Source organism: Ranitomeya variabilis, chromosome 5 (assembly GCF_051348905.1).
Source record: "Ranitomeya variabilis isolate aRanVar5 chromosome 5, aRanVar5.hap1, whole genome shotgun sequence".
Classification (NCBI taxonomy): domain Eukaryota; kingdom Metazoa; phylum Chordata; class Amphibia; order Anura; family Dendrobatidae; genus Ranitomeya; species Ranitomeya variabilis.
The window spans coordinates 130643293-130663087 of record NC_135236.1 but is presented as its reverse complement, the minus strand read 5'-3'; the positions used below and the strand labels follow the sequence as shown (position 1 = coordinate 130663087).

At 43.8% G+C, this 19795-nt stretch overlaps 1 long non-coding RNA gene across 1 annotated transcript; it reads left to right on the top strand.

The window, feature by feature from the left end:
• Positions 1–868: 868 nt before the first annotated feature.
• Positions 869–19086, top strand: LOC143773441 (uncharacterized). Its single transcript, XR_013215186.1, has 3 exons — positions 869–892; positions 3529–3591; positions 18988–19086. It is a non-coding gene; the product is annotated as an uncharacterized LOC143773441 (long non-coding RNA).
• The last annotated feature ends 709 nt before the right edge of the window (positions 19087–19795 follow it).

The window sequence follows — 19795 nt, the reverse complement described above, 5'->3', positions numbered from 1 at the left end:
AAATCAATCAGACGCCCGACATCGATCCCCATGCGACGGTATGCCTCCATGACAGTCTCTTCGGGAACGACACTACGCCCACGCACTTCCGCGCACCAACTTCCTCCCGCTTCCCCGCACTTCCTGCTGCAGCGGTTCTGCACCACAAACCGCAATAAAACCCGCAGATATATTTTTGATCTGCGGGTTTTACTGCGGGTTTGACCTCACAATGGAGGTCTATGGGTGCAGAACCGCTGCTGTTTCGGACAAAGAAGTGACATGCTCCTTCTTTTTTCCCACAGCTATTCAGCGCGGCTTTTTTTTTTAAATTCAGGATCATGTGTACAGTGGTTCCTGTTTTCCATAGGGTACATTGTACTGTACCCTGCATGGAAAAAAGCTGCGGAACCGCAGCGGCAAAACCGCTGCGGCTCCGCAGTAAAAAACGCACTGTGTGAACATGGCCTAAGAAGAAGAGTCCAGCAGTTCATTGCCTCAGGGCTAGAAGTCACAAACTAGTACGAGGGAACAGAAGCAGCATGAGAGCGGCAGTGACTAGGTTCAGTGGGAAATCCCAGAATGCCCGAGTATTATGGACTGGAAAAGGTTTGGAAGAGCCATCCTTTATTTTGCCCTCTGAGGGGAAAACGGACGGGGACCCCCAGGCAGGAACTAGTCTGGCTAGTCAGGAAGCTGCAGTACATTACCGGAAAAAAGATTGCCAGGAGAGCAAGGGACAGCACAGAGGAAAGGATCTATGAACAGTGAGGATTACTGTGCAATGTCTGTGACTGAACTAAACTTGCTGAGTAAAGAGGTTTTGTTAAAAATGGACTTGGACTCTGTCAATCAGTGTGTGATGATATCTGGAATCGGAACCGTGGAACCTGAGGAGAACTCCAATCTAAAAGTAAGTGACTTGCATTGCACACAAATCACACAACAGATGGGACATTGTGTTCTCTTTGCGGGATGCCAGGGTGTGCTGGAACAGCAGCCCTTCGCCATGGCCATGGCTACCACCCTGGTCACCTCACACTCGTGTCCGAAAGACACAAGTACAATTGATCATTGGGAGTCTGTGCAGGGAGAAACACTTTGGAATGCTGCTTTAGGCAGCCCGATGATGTCCCCCTTCTGGCTTTGCCAGGGGAAGCTGCCCCGCCTGCCCTCCCCCTAGATATGCCTCTAGTCATGCCCCAGAAATTAGTGTCACTGATGACACTTTGTTTCAGGGAAGGGGCAGAGGCTGTCACAGTAACTGCAGCCTCTGCCCCCTGCTCTGATGAGGCTTCCCAGCATGCAATGGAATTTTTAAACGAAACGTCATCCCACAGGAAGTAGAAAAAATACATTAGCTGTTAGTGTAGTTAGGGAACAGTAGGGACATTTTTATGCATGCATATTAGAAAATAGTTTAGATTATGGCATCTCCTTTAATGTATGGACACCTAAGGTTTAATTTCTTTGCCTATGTGAGATTTGAAGATCAGTAGAATCACGCATCACTAGTCTGTAATTTAAGTATCACAATGCTCCAAATATGCTGTGATTGGTCGCCAGTTACCCAGGACGATCTGGTATTACTTCTTGTCCCATGAAAGTGAATGGTTTGCCCTGAGCTTGTAGTGCCATGTACAGTCTCATGATGGAATAGCATGACATTGCTGTACCAGGTAATGTAATGAAGGCCCTAGCGATAACACCTTTCCTCTGCTGATATGGAATGCCCGCCAGGGCCGTGGGGTACTCAGCACTGGGTTCGGTCGCTATTAAAGGGGTGGTCACGGTGGTGGCGACCCGGTCTGTGGCCCTGGGCGCCCAAGTAAAAGGGATTTGTAAAGTGGTAAAACTTTGTGATGCCACCTGTGGTACTCGGTCAGGGGTGACCGACGCTGCTTAAAAGGGTTCTCTGGGGATGATGGTACTGCACCTGGGATGGTATAGCTTCCCACAGGTGAAGCTGAGTCCCCAGGGCTCTTGGTGTATTTGGCAACGATGGTGTGGTGCCAGAATAAACAGAGGACACAGGATTACAGTCTCTTTACCTGGGTTACTGGTTGTAGTAAGCCACAGTCCAGGGTACCAGCAACAGGTGGTGATGCAGTCCAGCCAGTCCGGAGGCGATAGTGGATCCCTCTCCCAGGTGAGGTTTGTAAGCCTTCCTACTCGCACTCTTATGCGAGGTCCTTGCTGCCTGTGATTCCCTTACAAAGTCCTCTCTCTCCTGTCCTGGGACAGTAACCCGTATGGTGGGCAATGCGAGCCATTTTACAGGGTCTCTATCATGACCCGGGCTCTATGTACTGCTGCACCTTCAGGTGTGGGTGCAGACAGATGACTTGCAATCCTCTGTCCTTCCAGTTCTGCCATGGAACCTGAAGTATGAAATAGCCTCAGGCTGCCGGTGCCCAGTTCATGCGCTTCAGCTCAGAGGGGGCCCGGTCATGGTTCCCCTCCAGCTCCTTTGTTCTCCTTTGCTTCTCCCCTCTGACACGTGCTATCACTGCAACCCTTCAGGTTCTCTTCCGCTCTTGGATTAGCAGTACCACACATGGCTGCATGGCTCCACTCTCTGCTCTCTGTCTGCTTCAGACTTCCTTCTCCTCTGGTCTCCCTGGACCAACCAACTAACTCCTCCTCCAGACCAGAATATATATATATATATCTGGGGAAGCTCCCCTGAATCTGGGTGGAGCCCCCCCCCCTTCTGGCCTGGACTCAGAATGTGTTGCATGTAGGTGTACCTGTTAAAGGGAATACTCCTTGCCTCCAGGCATGACATCACCCTCTCTGAAGGGAAGGCAACATCACTGTAACAACTGGCTGCCTGGGGTGTTACAGATAGATTATGGGGCTAGGGGTTGGATTTCCACAAAACACATGCTGATAGCCTATGCTAAGAAAAATCCATGAATATTATACTAAGAAAAAAATCTTCCTTGCTAAATTGAAAGCTGTCATTTTCTTAGTATTCACTTTTTCTAAGGCCTCATTCAAACCTCAGGTTTTGTCACGTAAAAGAAAAACGGTCCAGTTATTTTGATCACACTCAGATCATCAGTTTTTCTCGTACGTGGAGAGAAAAAAAGTTTCTCCACCTTCTCCATTCTGACAGTTCTTGAAAATCAGACCAATTTTTTTTACAGACTCATAGACTTACATTGTTGATTTAGATCCGACCCTCAGGGCAAAATCGAACATGCCTCCGCGATTTTCCATGGTGCGAGAAAAATCACGGACATGTGAATGGCCCCATAGACTATCACAGGCATGAGAGCTATCTATGAAGGCCAAGGAGAGCACTCGTATGCGAAAAACAGATGTCTGAATGAGAACTAACAAAGTCAAAAGGTGGCAGCAATGCTATCACCATTCTGATTTGAATTTTTAATAACTTGATGGAAGCAATAAATACTCATTAAAGCAATTACTAAGACAAAAAAAGGCATTATATTAGCACATATATGACTGAATGTCAGAGAGCATCTTCATCACCACAATAATGCCGCCACTCATTACTAATTCTCTCTGCTCTTATTGCAGCTCTGATAATTCACTGCAGCAATCAACATTCAATTATGTCAAAAACATAACGGAAAGTGACAGGTGAGTGACAGTGCCAAACACTTATATGATTTGCCCACGCTCATTATACAAAGAGATAATGATTTACGTAAAAACCCTTGAGATCAGAATCTTCCAAAGTTCAGATTGTTTATTTTCTGCCTCTCAGCAATCTACTACATTGTGAAATCACACAAAAGGGCCACTTCTGGAACCACAAATGTCAGCCTAATCTCAGCTACCAATCTGGATATTAAAAGTCAAATCATTCAGTCTTATTCTTGCATTTGCTTCCGTTTCCAGCGCAGAAGGTCAAGCTTTGGTACCTGGCACAGCTCATGGGTAGAAGTGGCAAGTGATTAGGGGACTAATGCATTTGGGGTCACCGATGAGCGGGATTTCCGGTGCACTTGCCGGAAGCACGCGTTAAATGTTTGACAGCGGCATTTAACTAGTTAACAGCCACAGGTGTATCGCGATTCCACCCTCGGCTGTTAGAGGCACATGTCAGCTGTTCAAAACAGCTGACACGTGCTGAAAAAGATGTGGGCTCCGGCCCACAAATGGAGGGAGTCCAACATCGGAAAGGGGTTCAAGGAGTCTGTGTCATTGTTTCAATTAAAGGACTTTTTTCTAGGTGTCTGTGTTTTTATACAATATGACTATGGCTGTTAGTAATGGGGGCGTATTATTGACGCCTCTCCATTACTAACCTCTGGGCTTGATGTTACCTGACAATACAAAGATCGATCTATCTATCTATTTATCTATCTATCTATCTATCTACACTGCTCAAAAAATAAAGGGAACACTTAAACAACAGAATATAACTCCAAGTAAATCAAACTTCTGTGAAATCAAACTGTCCACTTAGGAAGCAATACTGTTTGACAATCAATTTCACATGCTGTTGTGCAAATGGAATAGACAACAGATGGAAATTGTTGGCAATTATCAAGACACACTCAATAAAGGAGTGGTTCTGCAGGTGGGGACTACAGACCACATCTCAGTACCAATGCTTTCTGGCTGATGTTTTGGTCACTTTTGAATGTTGGTTGTGCTTTCACACTTGTGGTAGCATGAGACAGACTCTACAACCCACACAAGTGGCTCAGGTAGTGCAGCTCATCCAGGATGGCACATCAATGCAAGCTGGGCAAGAAGGTTTGCTGTGTTTGTCAGCGTAGTGTCCAGAGGCTGGAGGCGCTACCAGGAGACAGGCCAGTACACCAGGAGACGAGGAGGGGGCTGTAGGAGGTCAACAACCCAGCAGCAGGACCGCTACCTCAGCCTTTGTGCAAGGAAGAACAGGAGGAGCAGTGCCAGAGCCCTGCAAAATGACCTCCAGCAGGCCACAAATGTGCATGTGTCTGCACAAACGGTTAGAAACTGACTCCATGAGGATGGTCTGAGTGCCCGACATCCACAGATGGGGGTTGTGCACAAAGCCCAACACCATGCAGGACGCTTGGCATTTGCCACAGAACACCAGGATTGGCAAATTCACCACTGGCGCACTGTGCTCTTCACAGATGAAAGCAGGTTCACACTGAGCATATGTGATAGACGTGACATAGTCTGGAGACACCGCGGAGAGCAATCTGCTGCCTGCAACATCCTTCAGCATGACTGGTTTGGCAGTGGGTCAGTAATGGTGTGGGGAAGCATTTCTTTAGAGGGCTGCATAGCCCTCCAATGTGCTCACCAGAGGTAGCCTGACTGCCATTAGGTCCCGAGATGAGATCCTCAGACCCCTTGTGAGACCATATACTGGTGTGGTTGGCCCTGGGTTCCTCCTAATGCAGGACAATGCCAGACCTCATGTGGCTAGAGTATGTCAGCGGTTCCTGCAAGATGAAGGCATTGAAGCTATGGACTGGCCCGCCCATTCCCCAGACCTGAATCCGATTGAACACATCTGGGACATCATGTCTCGCACCATCCACTGTCACGTTGCACCACAGACTGTCCAGAAGTTAGTGGATGCTTTTGTCCCGGTCTGAGAGGAACTCCCTCAGGAGACCATCCGCCGCCTCATCAGGAGTATGCCCAGGCGTTGTAGGGATCATACAGGCACGTGGAGGCCACACACACTACTGAGCATCATTTCCTTGTCTTGAGGAATTTCCACTGAAGTTGGAAACTTCATTTTCTACTTTGATTTTGAGCATCATTCCAACTCCAGACCTCCGTGGGATATTAGTGGTGATTTACGTTGATCATTTTGGGGTTTTATTGTTCTCAACATATTCCACTATGTAATGAATAAAGACTTACAACTGGAATATTTCATTCAATGATATCTAGGATGTGCAATTTTAGTGTTCCCTTTATTTTTTTGAGCAGAGAAAATATATATATATATATATATATATATATATATATATATATATATATATAATGTTTTTAAGAATATTTCCTTTGAAAATGATGTGTAAGTGACATAGAGAATTGCTCTATGTGAAAGCTCATGTTAAAATCGCATTGCAATCAGATAGCAATCGCACTGCATTCGGATGTAAATCGGATTCTAGGTGTGAGAAATCAGATTGTATTCGCATGAAAAACGCATGACACTTGCTTTACACTCATCCGTCTTTGTAGGAACAAAATCGGACTGATTTTAAAATTGCTAGTGTGACTCCAGCCTTGTAATAAGTTCCTGCATTGCAATGAATTAGAACAGCAATCTAGCTGCTGAAAGTGAAAGTCTCAAAGTGGACAAAGTAAAAAAGTAAATTAAAAAAAAGAAGTAAAAAACTTCACAAATATATTTTTTTAAAAAATCAGAAAATAATAATAAAAAATAATATATATTGTACTGATAAATTTAAAGTTTTATGTAAAAAAAAAAGTAAACATTTTTGGTATCGCCGCTTCGGGGACAACCAGCCCCATAAAATTGTTCCACTAGTTAACCCCTTCAGTGAACACCAGAAGAAGAAAAAAAAAAATAAGGCAAAAAACGATGCTTTTCATCATTTGCTGAACAAAAAATGTAATAACACGTGATCAAAAAGACGAATCTAAATAAAAATGGTATCACTGAAAACGTCATTTTGTCCTGCATAAAATAATCTGCCATTCAGCTCCAAGCTCCATCAGCCAAAAAATAAAAAAGTTATAGATTATTATTATTATTATTATAATTATTATTGCTTGCAAAACTTATTTTTTTTATATAAAATAGTTTTTATTGTGAAAAAGCACCAAAACATAGAAAAATATAATTATGGTATCTCTGAAACCGTGCTGACTAGAAGAATAAAGCTGCCTTATCAATTTTGCCATACGCAGAACAACATAAAAAAACAAACCTAAAACACAATTCCCGAATTGCTGGTTTTTGTTCATTCTGCCTCCCAAAAATCGCAATAGAAAGCAATCAAAACATGTTATGTGACCGAAAATGGTACCAATAAAAACATCAACTCGTCCCGCAAAATAAAATCCATCACATAAGTCTGTCGGCAGAAATATGCAAAAACTATTGCTTTCAAACTATGGCGATGTGCAATAAAGAGTGTTTTTTAGTGTGCGACAGCAGCCAAACATAAAAAAAATATATAAATCTGGTATCGCTGTGCTCGCACCAACCCAATGAATAAAGTCGTCTAATCACTTATACCACACGAGGAGCAGCGTAGAAAATAAATAAAATCAATTCTTCACCTGCTGTTGATTTTTTCATTCTGCCTCCCAAGGATCGCAGGAAGGTCCGGCACACATTTATCCTGCGCTGAGTGTCTACACTGGTGTTTCGGTGTGAAACTCTGAAATATGTGATTCAAATGGAACCCCCGTTGAAAGTTTGCCTTAGGTTAGGCAGATGGAGGCACTGTGGGCGCTGTCTGGCCTGTGATCCGGTGTTTTCTGTCTTTTTAGGCATGCATAAAAGTGCTGTTGGCCACAGTTTTGTGCACTTCTGAAAAGAAGGACACCGCTGAACAGAGGCCAGGCGAAGTTCAGAGTGACTCTTCTGCCTTATTATAGTGAATGGATCTTTCGGGGGTTTCATCTGAATCACATCACTCAGAGATTTAGATGGAAACCCCAAAGTAAGTGGTCAGCGTAGAGCACCAGATAACTGTAATCCCAAACGTTATGTAAAATGATCCCAGTAAAAGCTTCAACTCAAGCCACAAAAATAGCAAGTGCTCACTCAGGTCCGTCATCTGTCAATGGAAATATAGGGAGCTTCCACGTTACTAGTAGTACAAGTGGGCTAAAAAAGCGCTGTGGATCCTCACACCCCAAGAGAAATCCAGCAAATTCTCCACTCCCAAATCCAAATGCCCCCCTCCTTTCTGAGCCCCAGTGTGCCTAAAGCACATTTAGCGTCCAGATGTTTGGCATTTCTGTAGTGATAAGAGACCTCTTACTTTTCATGCCATAGCTGTGTTCTAATTAAAAGCCATCATGCACATTCTTATGGCTACTTTAAAACCTCCCCTTCCACTCCTTATTCCATTAGACCGAGTTTAAGAACACGCAGTGTTCGAAACACATTCGATTAATGCCATTTTTTCTTCCCACTCCAACCAATTTTAACTGGTTTGTCACAACAATGCCAACAGTTTTTATTGTGATCTAAATAAAGACTCATAATTGTACCCTGCTGGAGCCGGATCCTTGCTTCCATTCAGGCACGTTGCCTCCACGTTTGGCAGATATGAAATCCCATGCTCTGCTCATGGAACTCATGAAGTCCTCTCTAAGGGTGAGGTCAATTTAATTTTTCACAGATTATAGTGATAAGAGACCACCTAATTTACGGGTGCGTGTTTCCAGAAGCATCAGCTGAGCATAATGTACTGGTCACTACAACTTACTGGGCAAAACAATGGCAGTTTGAAATTTACTCAGTAACATCCACTGCTTCTTGTTTCTGAAAAACAACCATGCAATAAATATCATCCCTACACCTGTAGATAATTTCCAAAAGAGGTATAATTTCCAAAATGGGGTCAATTGAAGGGGAATTCTGCTCTTCTTGCACTTAGGGGCTCTGTATATGGAGTCCGCAAACTATTCTAGGAAAATCTGCGCTCCAGGAGGCAAATAGCGCTCCGTCCCTCCCGTGTCTCGCCGTATGGCTAAGCAGTACTGCACAGCCACATCTGGGGTATTTCTACATTCCACAGAATTTGTGGGACAAATTTTGGTGCCATTTTTACCCATTTTCCTTGTGAAAATGTAAAATCTGGGACTAAAACAAAATTTTTGTGCTAAAAATGTAATTATTTTTTTCTCTGGCCACCTGTGATGTCAATATAATCATTGCCAACCTAGATTAATTCAAGATGTATAGTTTGTAAAATGGGGTCACTTATGAGGAGTTCTGCTATTTCGACACATCAGGGGCTCTCCCAGTGGGGTCATGGCACCCACAAACCATAAGAGTAAAATATTCACTATAAAAGTATTTCCCGTTTACATGTAGGGTATTGGCGCACTCAGAAGACATTTTTACAACAAACAGGTCCATTTTTTACTATTAGCCCTTAGAAAAATTAAAAACTTAGGGTTAAAATGACATTTTAGTGGTAAAAATGTAATTATTCTTTCTTCACCACCCAGTACTACAAAATTCTGTGGGGTTCAATATGATCATTTCACACCTAAATGAATTCATTGGGGAGTGTAGTTTGTAAAATAAGGTCATATAAGGGGGGCTTTCTGCTGTTCTGCCACTTCAGGGGTTCTGCCAATATGACATGCAGCAAAATCTGAAATCCAACATGGTGCTACTTCCCATCTGAGCTTTGCACTGTGCCTCAAAAGTAGTTTTAGACCATATATGGGGTATTGGCATACTAAGGAGAAACTGCAGAACAAATTTGGGGGTCTATTTTCTCCTGCTATCCTTGCAAAAATGAAATTTGAGGCCAAACAACAGTTTTGTGGGATTTTTTTTCCATTTTCACAGATCAACATTGTAAAATTCTGTGAAGCACCTGGGGGTTCAAGGTGTTCACCACACATCTAGCTAAATTCCTTGAGGGGTCTAGTTTCCAAAATGGGGCCACTTGTGGGGGTTTCCACTGTTTAGACACACCAAGGACTCTCTAAACACGACATGACACCAACACACAATTCCATCAAAGTCTGCATTCCAAAACGTCACTCCTTCCCTTCCGAACCCTGCCATGCACCCAAACAGTAGTTTCACCCACAGAGAGGGTATCAGCGTACTCAGGAGAAATTGCACAAACAATTTATATGGTGCAATTTCTCCTGTTACCCTTGTGAAAATAAAAAATTGGGGCTAAAACAACATTTTTGTGGGAAAAATTTTATTTTTTATTTTTACAGCTTAACGTTATAAACTTCTTTGAAGCACCTGGAAGTTCAAGGTGATCACCACACATCTAGATACATTTCTTGAGAAATTTAGTTTCCAAAATGCTCTCCAAATGGGACATGGAGTTCACTAATGTTTCCAACAAATTTTGCATTCAAAAAGTCAAACGGTGCTCCTTTCTGCCGTGCTCTCCAAACAGTAGTTTTCCCCCACATATGGGGCATCGGCATGCTCAGAAGTTGCCCAACACTTACTATGCTTTATTTATTTATTATGCTTTGCTTATATAGCGCTATCTTATTCCGCAGCACTTAACATACATTATCATCACTGTCCCCAATGGGGCTCACAATCTAAATTCCCTATCAGTATGTCTTTTGGAGTGTGGGAGGAAATCAAAGAACCCGGAGGAAACCTACGCAAACACGAGGAGAACATACAAACTCCTTGCAGATGTTGTCCTTTATGGGATTTGAACCCAGGACCCCAGCGCTGCAATGCTAACCACTGAGCCACCGTGCTGGTACATGGATGTGTTATATCTGTGAATAATTCTATTGAACACATGTAATAAAAACAGACATCTGAATGAGCCCTTATGTTAAACTACATGAATCATTTAGAAATAAATGGGGCCTGGGGGACCTCAAAGTCACATTTGGCGAGCCACTGAACACACTGGATGTGTGCTTCATGCTGATGAGCCATATTTTTCATGAAAGTAGTCACATAATGACTTCCAGGCAGTGTCCTAAAGAGATTTCGGTTTTACTCCGTGGTGAACAATCACTAGCCTACTTCCAAAAAAAAATGCCAAGTCCAGTTCTATGGTGAGAAAAGAAAACAGAGAAAATGTGTTTGCATAATTCTACTAGATTAAAAAATATGAATGTATCAGGATTCATAATCCTAATAAAGAGAATGAAATTTTATAGCATGAAATGCCTTTATTTCCCAGAAAGCTTGTTTCTGTCAAATACAGTATAGACATATGAAGAGACCAAACATATCTGTGCAGAAATAGGAAGCATTTTCCAAGTTACTTGGGAAATGAGGACATCTAGTGGTCAGGTAGAGTAATACTCTTAAATTTGCTAGTATTTGGATGTGAATGATTTGGGAAAATGATTTATGTATAAAGGTCACATTTTTTTTACAATATTAGCCTACATTCCCACATCCATTTCCATTTTTACATCCGCTAAAAAATATCCACATTACTCTCATGGTTTACCCATTTTTCTCAGTGTTACATGTTTTTTTTCTCATCCATTTTTAAAAATTGAAAGAGGTAGACTGAACTTTTTTTCATTGATTCTTAATAGTTCAAAAGTTATGAAAAATGGATGGAAAACTGATGCATAATGGATGACTTTCGATTCAGACTTGTATGGCCGAGTCTGAACCACATCTGCACAAATGGATGAGGATAGGACGTTATCTGTGTTTAATGGAACGGAACACACACTTCCATTAGACCAGTGTGCTATCCATTTTAAAAACGGACAACACATTAATGACAAAAATTGGATGTGTGAATGTAGCCTTATACTAATAAAACTAATAAAAAGTCTAGATTAACAGAATTATTTTGAGATACCACTTTAAGTTCTGTTTTCTCTGTGGCTCTATAGCCCATATGCCAATATGCAATGTAGAGTCCAAAAAAATAGAAAGTAATTAAATGGGTACTCCCCATATTCTTAGTACCGATTTGCATTACGTTAGTGTCATTTATGCTGCAGAGTGAATATTTACAAAATGAACCCCCAAAAAGAAAACTGCATGAATTTTCAATTACCCCTAAAAAATAACAAAAATTTCAATGTAGATATGAACTCAAAAATGGTGACATTAAAATGTTGTGCCCAAACCACAAACCCTTATAAATTTACATTGACAGGAAAAAAAAAGTTATAACATTTTCTTCACAACATAATGGCATCATAGAGGCCAAAGTAGGTATGCAGTGGGTTCAAATGGCCGTCTAGAATAGGCTTGTCAAGTTACCTGGTGTTTTTGGGAGTCATCCCCCTCCCAACCCCCATGGAGTCCCACAGATCCCCTTTCTTCCTACTTCTAAATTTCACACAAAGGGGAGAGCACCATGCTATTGACACATGTATCTTACGAACCAGGGAGACACATACCTGAACCTGACAAGCCCATGCTAAGACTAGGTAAAGCCCTTCTCTTGCGGATGTTGGCACACTAAGGTAATGGTGCCCCACCCAGAAAAGTGAAGGCAAACAAGTCTATCACCAGCAGGAAACACAAGGGGGAAGGTATTTAAAGCTGCACCGAAAGTGATAGGACAGACAAACAGAGTAAATGAAGAACACCTATGTTAAGCTAGAATAGCAGAACCCAAATGCCCAGAGAAAAGGTGTGTCTCCTGTGGCTTGGCAAAAAGAGAAGCCGAACACAAACTCAAAGGATCAAATCCAGGAGCATGACAATTGAGTTTAGCCAAAGCTGTGGTTACAATGCAAAATAAAAGTGAGTGTGAACTTGGTCAAGCTATTTGACCAAGTCAACTTTAGGAGAACCTTACATTAATTTTTATTTTTGAAGAGATCTGAAGGAAGGTAATGGAGCGGATCTCACTCCAGTCTGGATCATGGAAGAGGCCCATGTCCACAATTCCCATTTGAACTTTCAGGTAAGTGGATGTGTCAGTATTGGTTTTGAAAGCATCAGAGCAAAAGGTTTTGCGTTTCCCTTTCTGTGTGAGACTGAACACAGACCAGAGCCAGAAGCTAAATCAAAGCCGTTGCTGGACCCACTAGTTATACAGTGATGCAGTTGCTCACGGCAATTGGCTGATACAGATTGATACGGACTTTCCAGCTGCAAACCGGATGATAAAGTTAGGATTTATTTTCGTAAGATGGCAAATAAAGTCATTTAAGCTGAACTTTCTTGTGTCCCTGCCTCATTACTGCACAGAAGTGAAAGCCGCTGCCTTATATAAATTATAGGCTTTATTTTCTGATTTTATAAATGAATATGTTGTCACGATATGTATTGTGAACCATTGGGGAGTCGGTCGGCAGACAGCACAAAACACAACGGGAAGGTAAAGGGGTGAAGAAGGTCCTACCGATAGGGACATGAGGAATGGTCACCTCCTGCTCAAACCTGAGCCTGGCCCTGCACTCCCCTAATGCCCTAAGTAGGTCCTTCCCCACCCAACCGCCATCCAGGAACCTCGTCCCTCGCTGTCACCTCACACTGCTGTGGCTAGTGCAATGGCCGTCAAGGAGCGCTAGCCTCACCAGAGCAGATAGCACAACACAGGGGACAGTGACAAACACGAGACTGACGGGGTAGTAACACACCGTAACTTCTTCTGCTGTAAAGCATTGCACAGCAGAATAAAGGCACCAGGACAATGAACTCACGAAACCAGCTGATACACCACAACAGCCAGCAAGCGCCTTACTCCAGTCTTGGCCACTGTAGATTGCTCTATCACCGACAGTCAGCCTATGCATCAGGTGACTATTGAAAGGATGGTGGGAGTGGTCACCACCTACATCAGCGATCTAGCAACTCTGCAGATTCAACAGATTGACAGCAAGAGAAACTGATATTAACTCCCACTGGTCCTGAAAGGAAAAAAGCTTCATTTAACTCATAATGAAACCAGAACTGCCATGAATCCAAAAATGGATCGTGACAGTACCCCCCTTTCAATGAGGGGCCTCTGGACCCTCAACAACAGACCTCACTGGAAACAACGTACGGTGAGGATGCCTCATTCCACAAACATTCACCTCCACAGTCACCTGATCCTCAGGTTTAGGCAAACGCAGCCCAATGGAGATGGCAATAACATAGGCTCCAGAGGCACCACTAATCTCCAGAGCGCTGACCTGGGTAATTCGTTGTGAACGTGCATTACTGAGGGTAACTCCAGCTGGAAAGTCCCCAGGCTGAGAATGGCTGACACCCGATATGGCCCGATCACCCTAGAACTCCAGGTCCCAGAAGCATGCTACCAAATGATGTTTTTTGTGGACACCCACACATATTCATTTACACACAGGTCTGGACCTGCATGTTTATTTCCATGCAGGTGTTTGCCAATGGATGGTGAACTCTCTGAGGAACCGACAACAGAGGTGTCCCCCTGTGTCACCAAACTCATACACTCACTACATACAGAGGGAACCACCACCCTCCCCTGATCCCGCCTCCTGGGAGGACACCGAGACTCAGGGTTTAATTGTGGTAAGTAGTCATGAGCGAGTGTACTCGTTGCTCGGGTTTTCCTGAGCATGCTCGGGTGGTCTCCGAGTATTTGTGAGTGCTCGGAGATTTAGTTTTTGTCCCCGCAGCTGCATGATTTGCGGCTGCTAGACAGCTTGAATACATGTGGGGATTTGTTAGCAACCAGGCAACCTCCACATGTACTCAGGCTGGCTAGCAGCTGTAAATCATGCAGCTGCGTCAACAAAAACTAAATCTCCAAGCACTCATAAATACTCAGAGACCACCCGAGCGTGCTCGGGAAAACCCAAGCAACGCGTATACTCGCTCATCACTAGTGGTGAGAGTTGAATCCTGCCCCTACTCCCAGGTATCTCCTTAGCTGTTACCAACGGAGTATTTTTAAAAAGGACAGCAGAGACAATAGCTCTCAGGCAGCAGTCCTTGCAAGACTGGTCCCAACTGACTACTTCCTTGGACCCCCAATCTATGACCGTGTTGTATTTTTCAGCCAGGGAAGGCCTAGGACGATGGGTGTTGGCATACACTCCAAGACATAGCACGACAGGGACTCCTCATGGAGTCCCTATATGCAGGTTAAAATCTATGACTTATGTAAAAAGAAAAATGTTCAGCTCACCCTGTTATGTCCAGGTTCCTTGGCTGGTCATCGCCGCACGGAGCAGCCCTGGTCCCAGCGGTAAAGAAATCCAATGTGCAAGATAAGTTGTTTCCAGCGACCACAGGAGATATGATTATTAAAAAACTTGACATTTATTTATCATAATATTAAAAAGCACAGATATGCAGATATGAGCAATCCCAGTGCAAGGAATGAATCCTACATGTTTCAACCTACACGGTCTTAATCATGGATGGATCATGATCATGATGGAACAGCTGATGGGCTCTCACTCACCATAGGGGGGTGAAGGAGGAGGAGGAAGCAGCAGATGCGGTTGATGGGAAGGCCTGTGGTGGGCAAGATCCACTAGTCCACATTCTAGCGCACTGAGATTCCCATACTAATACATGTTGATTGCGCATGCGTCGGTTCATGCATGTAGTAGTCAAATTATTTCAATTTTTGCCTCTACTGAGTCATATTTTACAAAGTTGGCAGGTAACGTGAGTTGGGTCATCCTTTGTGGTGACAAAAAAAGACCCAGCCTTGCCACCCCTGCGAACTGCAGACCCACAATCACTGCTGGTCACAGCCAGAGCTGTGGCTGAAGATGCAGTGCTTCTCATTCTTAAATCACTTTGTGTTTGTGCAGCAAGACGCAACTTAACCTTCTCATCTTCCTCCTTCTCTGTTGAGCTACTCAGCTGCATGCCTGTGGGTTCACAAGTGGGATGTACAACTTCATCGTCATCCTCTTTGTTCTCCCACTCCTCACCCTGAGTCACTCTCTTCCTCTTCCTGCCCTGACAGCACAGTACAATCCACATGCGCCTCAGGTATCTCAGTCTCATCAGGATCACCTCCAGCCCCGGGGGTTAACGTGTGTTGATGAGGGTCTGAATTTTGCTAGGATCCTACTTCATCCGGCAATGGATCCAACTGAAAAAAGTTTTGGACATCGGTGCAGATGCTTTCCTCCTCTTGATTCTGTGAATCTTTAGAGCAGACCTCTGATGCCCATGGAATAGAATGTGTGAACAGCTCTGCAGACTCATTGTTCCCCACAGTCAGTTGGGCAGTTGGAGAGTTGTGACGTGGGGGAAACAAGGGTACAGTAAATGGGGTGCCGCCTCTGAGGATTGTACTGTGTGAGGTGAAGGTGGAGGAAGAAGAGGAGAGGCCATTTGATGCAGCGCTTGCCATCTACTGGAGCACATGCTCTTTATGGCTCTAATCTACAAGGCAAACCACTTTGCAGCTGCCAAAGAAAGGGAGTCGAGTAGCCTGCGCAGTAACAGACGTTGTCAGTTGTCTTTGGATAGGACAAGATGATGTTTGTTTAGTAGAGCTTTGAGTAACATTGCCACCTAACATACGTACACCTTGAACACCAAGCCTATTTTCCCTTTCACCATGACCTTAGACTCTGAAATGTGTCCTGGTGTATGGCCCACACTATTAGCAGAAAGGATTTAGATTTGGAAAGTGGACTCCTGGTTGGACCACATCATTAGCACAAATGATTTCAATTCAGAAATGTGTCCTGGTGTATGGCCCACACTATTAGCAGAAAGGATTTAGATTTGGAAAGTGGACTCCTGGTTGGACCACACCATTAGCACAAATGATTTCAATTCAGAAATGTGGCCTGGTGTACGGCCCACACTACAGTATTGGCAGAAAGGATTTAGATTTGGAGTGTGGACTGCTGGCTAGACAACACCATTAGCACAAACAATTTAGATTCTGAAATGTGACCTGGTCTCTGGCAAACACTATTAGCACAAACTAGATTCTGAAATGAGGCCTGGTGTATGACCAACACTGTTATGATCCGGTGACCTTGGAGCCGCATGAGACTTTCTCAGGAGTAGGTGGAACCTGTACTGACCGCAAACCCTAAACTGTCACCGCAACTAGAAGTAGCCGTGGGGTGTACCTAACACATCCTAGACACCTCGACACAGTCGGAGGACTAAATACCCCTATAGATGGAAATGGGAATTCTATCTTGCCTCAGAGCAGAACCCCAAAGGATAGGCAGCCCCCCACAAATATTGACTGTGAGTATTAGAGGAAAGACACACGCAGGCAGAAATCAGGATTTAGCAAAAGAGGCCACGCTAGCTATATAGGAAAGGATAGGACAGAATACTAAGCGGTCAGTATTAAAACCCTAAAAATATCCACAGCAGATAATACAAAAATTCCACCATCTAACTAAAGACATGGAATGTATATCTGCATCTCCTGAGAATCCAACTTGACTGAAATATCCAAACACAGTCTAAGCTGGACAAGAAAAAACATTGAATAGTACTGAATTGTAAAGCACACAGCATGTGTGCTGTAGAAACAAAACCAGACACTTATCTTTGCTGATTTGGCAGCAGGGCTGGAGGAACCAGACAGAGATGCAAAACCTCCAAGAACAATGGACAACTGGCAAGGGCTAATGAATCCTGCACACCTAAATATCCCAGTCAGAGCTGCAATCAGCAGGGACACCTGCCCAGGATTGCAACCCAGGGACAACTGCATTACTACCAACAACCACCGGAGGGAACCCAAGAGCAGAATTCACAACACAACACTATTAGCAGAAAGGATTTAGATTCTGAAATGTGGCCTTGTGTCTGTGCCACACTATTAGCACAAACTATTTAGATTCTGAAATTTGGCCTTGTGTATGGCCCGCACTATTAGCAGAAAGGATTTAGATTCTGAAATGTGGCCTGGTGCCTGGCCCAAACTATTAGCACCAAGGATTTAGATTCTGAAATGTGGCCTGGTGTATGGCCCACACTATTTGCTGAAAGCTTTAGATTCTGAAATGTGGCCTGGTGTTTGGTCCACAGTATTAGCTGAAAGGATTTGGATTCAGAAATGTGGCCTAGTGTCTAGACCACACTATTAGCGCAAACGATTTAGATTCTGAAATGTGGCCTGGTCTCTGGCCCACCATTAGTAGAAAGGATTTAGATTCTGAAATGTGGCCTGGTGTCTGGCCCACACTATTAGCAGAAAGGATTTAGATTCTGCAATGTGGCCTGCTATCTGGCCCACGCTATTAGCACAAACTATTTTGATTCTGAAATGTGACCTGATGTATGGCCCACATTATCAGCAGAAAGGATTTAGATTTGGAAATGTGGATACCTGACTGGTCCACAGAATTAACACAAATGATTTAGATTCTGAAATGTGGCCTGGTGTATGGCCCACACTATTAGCAGAAAGGATTTAGATGCTGGAAGGTCAATTTCACACAGGATCCTATCTGAACTATCTGCCCACTTGGAGCAGCAAGAGCAGCCTCTCTACGCTTACACTGACAAAATGGTGCCAAAACAACATGTCCGCTTTTTATATGGAGAGGGATATGTGACTACGGTAGCCAGTGACAGAAGCCCTTGTGTCTGGACGTTGTGGATGGTTTCTGCGATCTGATTGGCTGCCGGAATCTCCACACATTAAGTTAATTTAAAAAAATAGTGCACTGCTACTTTGACATCTCCCCACCCCCTCCCCTCATCCAGCACACACTCACACCCCCCTGCTCCTCATACAGCACCACTATCCTAGCCAATGTCCTAACAAAAGCATTAGTGGAAACTCAATTCATTACCGAACTTTGGCCAAACTGTGACAATATTGAGGAAAATGCTAGGGAATCCAAACACGAATCTGAATGTGCAACAATCGTGCCGAATTTGAGAACATTTTCCGAGAACATGTTCGCTCATCTCTAGTAGAGACCACACACGAGAATAAGATGTATTCTTTTTGTGGACCTTCCTGTCTAGTAAAAGTCCACTTCAGGGAAATTTATGGAAACAGAAGCTTCAGCAGTTCTAGTAGATGAGTGGTATATACCATTTATTACTAGGATTGCTGCTGCACTCCAGCCGGCGGGTTCCGTCCCCAGGGTTCTGAGTGATCAGGTCCCGCATGCCCGCAGGTTTTCCTCTGCCCCCCGCAGCCTTCCTTACCCTGTCCGCGCTCCCACTGTGTCTCCCCTGGCTATGGTGTGTCTCCTCCGCTGCTTCACTTCCTGGTTGCAGGGGAGCACTGCCAAATGATTTAATGGGCCAGCGCACCCTTTTTTCCTGTGACCATCTCTCAGCCAATCACTGAGAGATCTGTGGATATTTAAGGTCCTCACTTCCTCTGGGAGGTGCCTGGGCAATTTTGTGCTTTATTCTGAGTTGCCATTCTCAGGTCCCAGACCTGCACTTTCTTGTTCTGTCTCGTTTTTCCTGGTGTTAATACTCGGTGTTCTTTCTTCCAGTGCCGTTGTTCTACCTGTCTACCTCCTGTCTGCTGACCCCAGCGGTACTCTCTGGACCATCTGGTTGCCTTCCTCTGGTTTCCTGGACCTCCCGTTCCCTTCCCATATTTGTCATTTTTTCCTCCTGGGTCGGTCCCTCTGGTTTTGGAACCGTCTCACTAGAGCCTCCCGGTCTGTTCTGGGACAATCCCTGTTATAATGGTCTATTCGCTGGCACTCCCTTGGAGGTATTCGGTGTTTCGGCCCAGGTGGTTTTTCCCAGTAGGTTATCCTGCTTGTATTTCAAATAAACCTCACAATTTATCTGATTATCTTGTCCGGCCAGTTCCTTGGGTACAGCTTCCACAGGGTTCTCTGTGGTCTAGTGGGTGTACTAGTATAGACAGACTGATATAAAGTATGAGAAAACTGATAAGATGCAGTACACAGATCTAAACACATATGATAAACAAGGAAATTAATCATCATTTGCAGAAATAAAGTTCAGTACTGTAAGTATTAGTGAAAATACCAGTACATAGCATCACTATTAGGCGCCCTAATTAATGGCTTTGCCAAAAGTAACACTACCTGCAAGTTAGGTCTTTTAAATCTCATACAAGCAATAGTCAATTAACTCAATGAGGCAGGTATAAAGGAGAAATGCCTGAAGCGGGAGTCCATATTATATGCTAAGTAGGACATGTCTTAATGAAAAAAGCTAAGAAACAAGCTGAACATATTTTTAAACATTTCCAATTATCCTATTATATTTAATGGAATTAATATATTTTCCATGTCTTGTGTCTGTGATTCTTCAACCAACTAG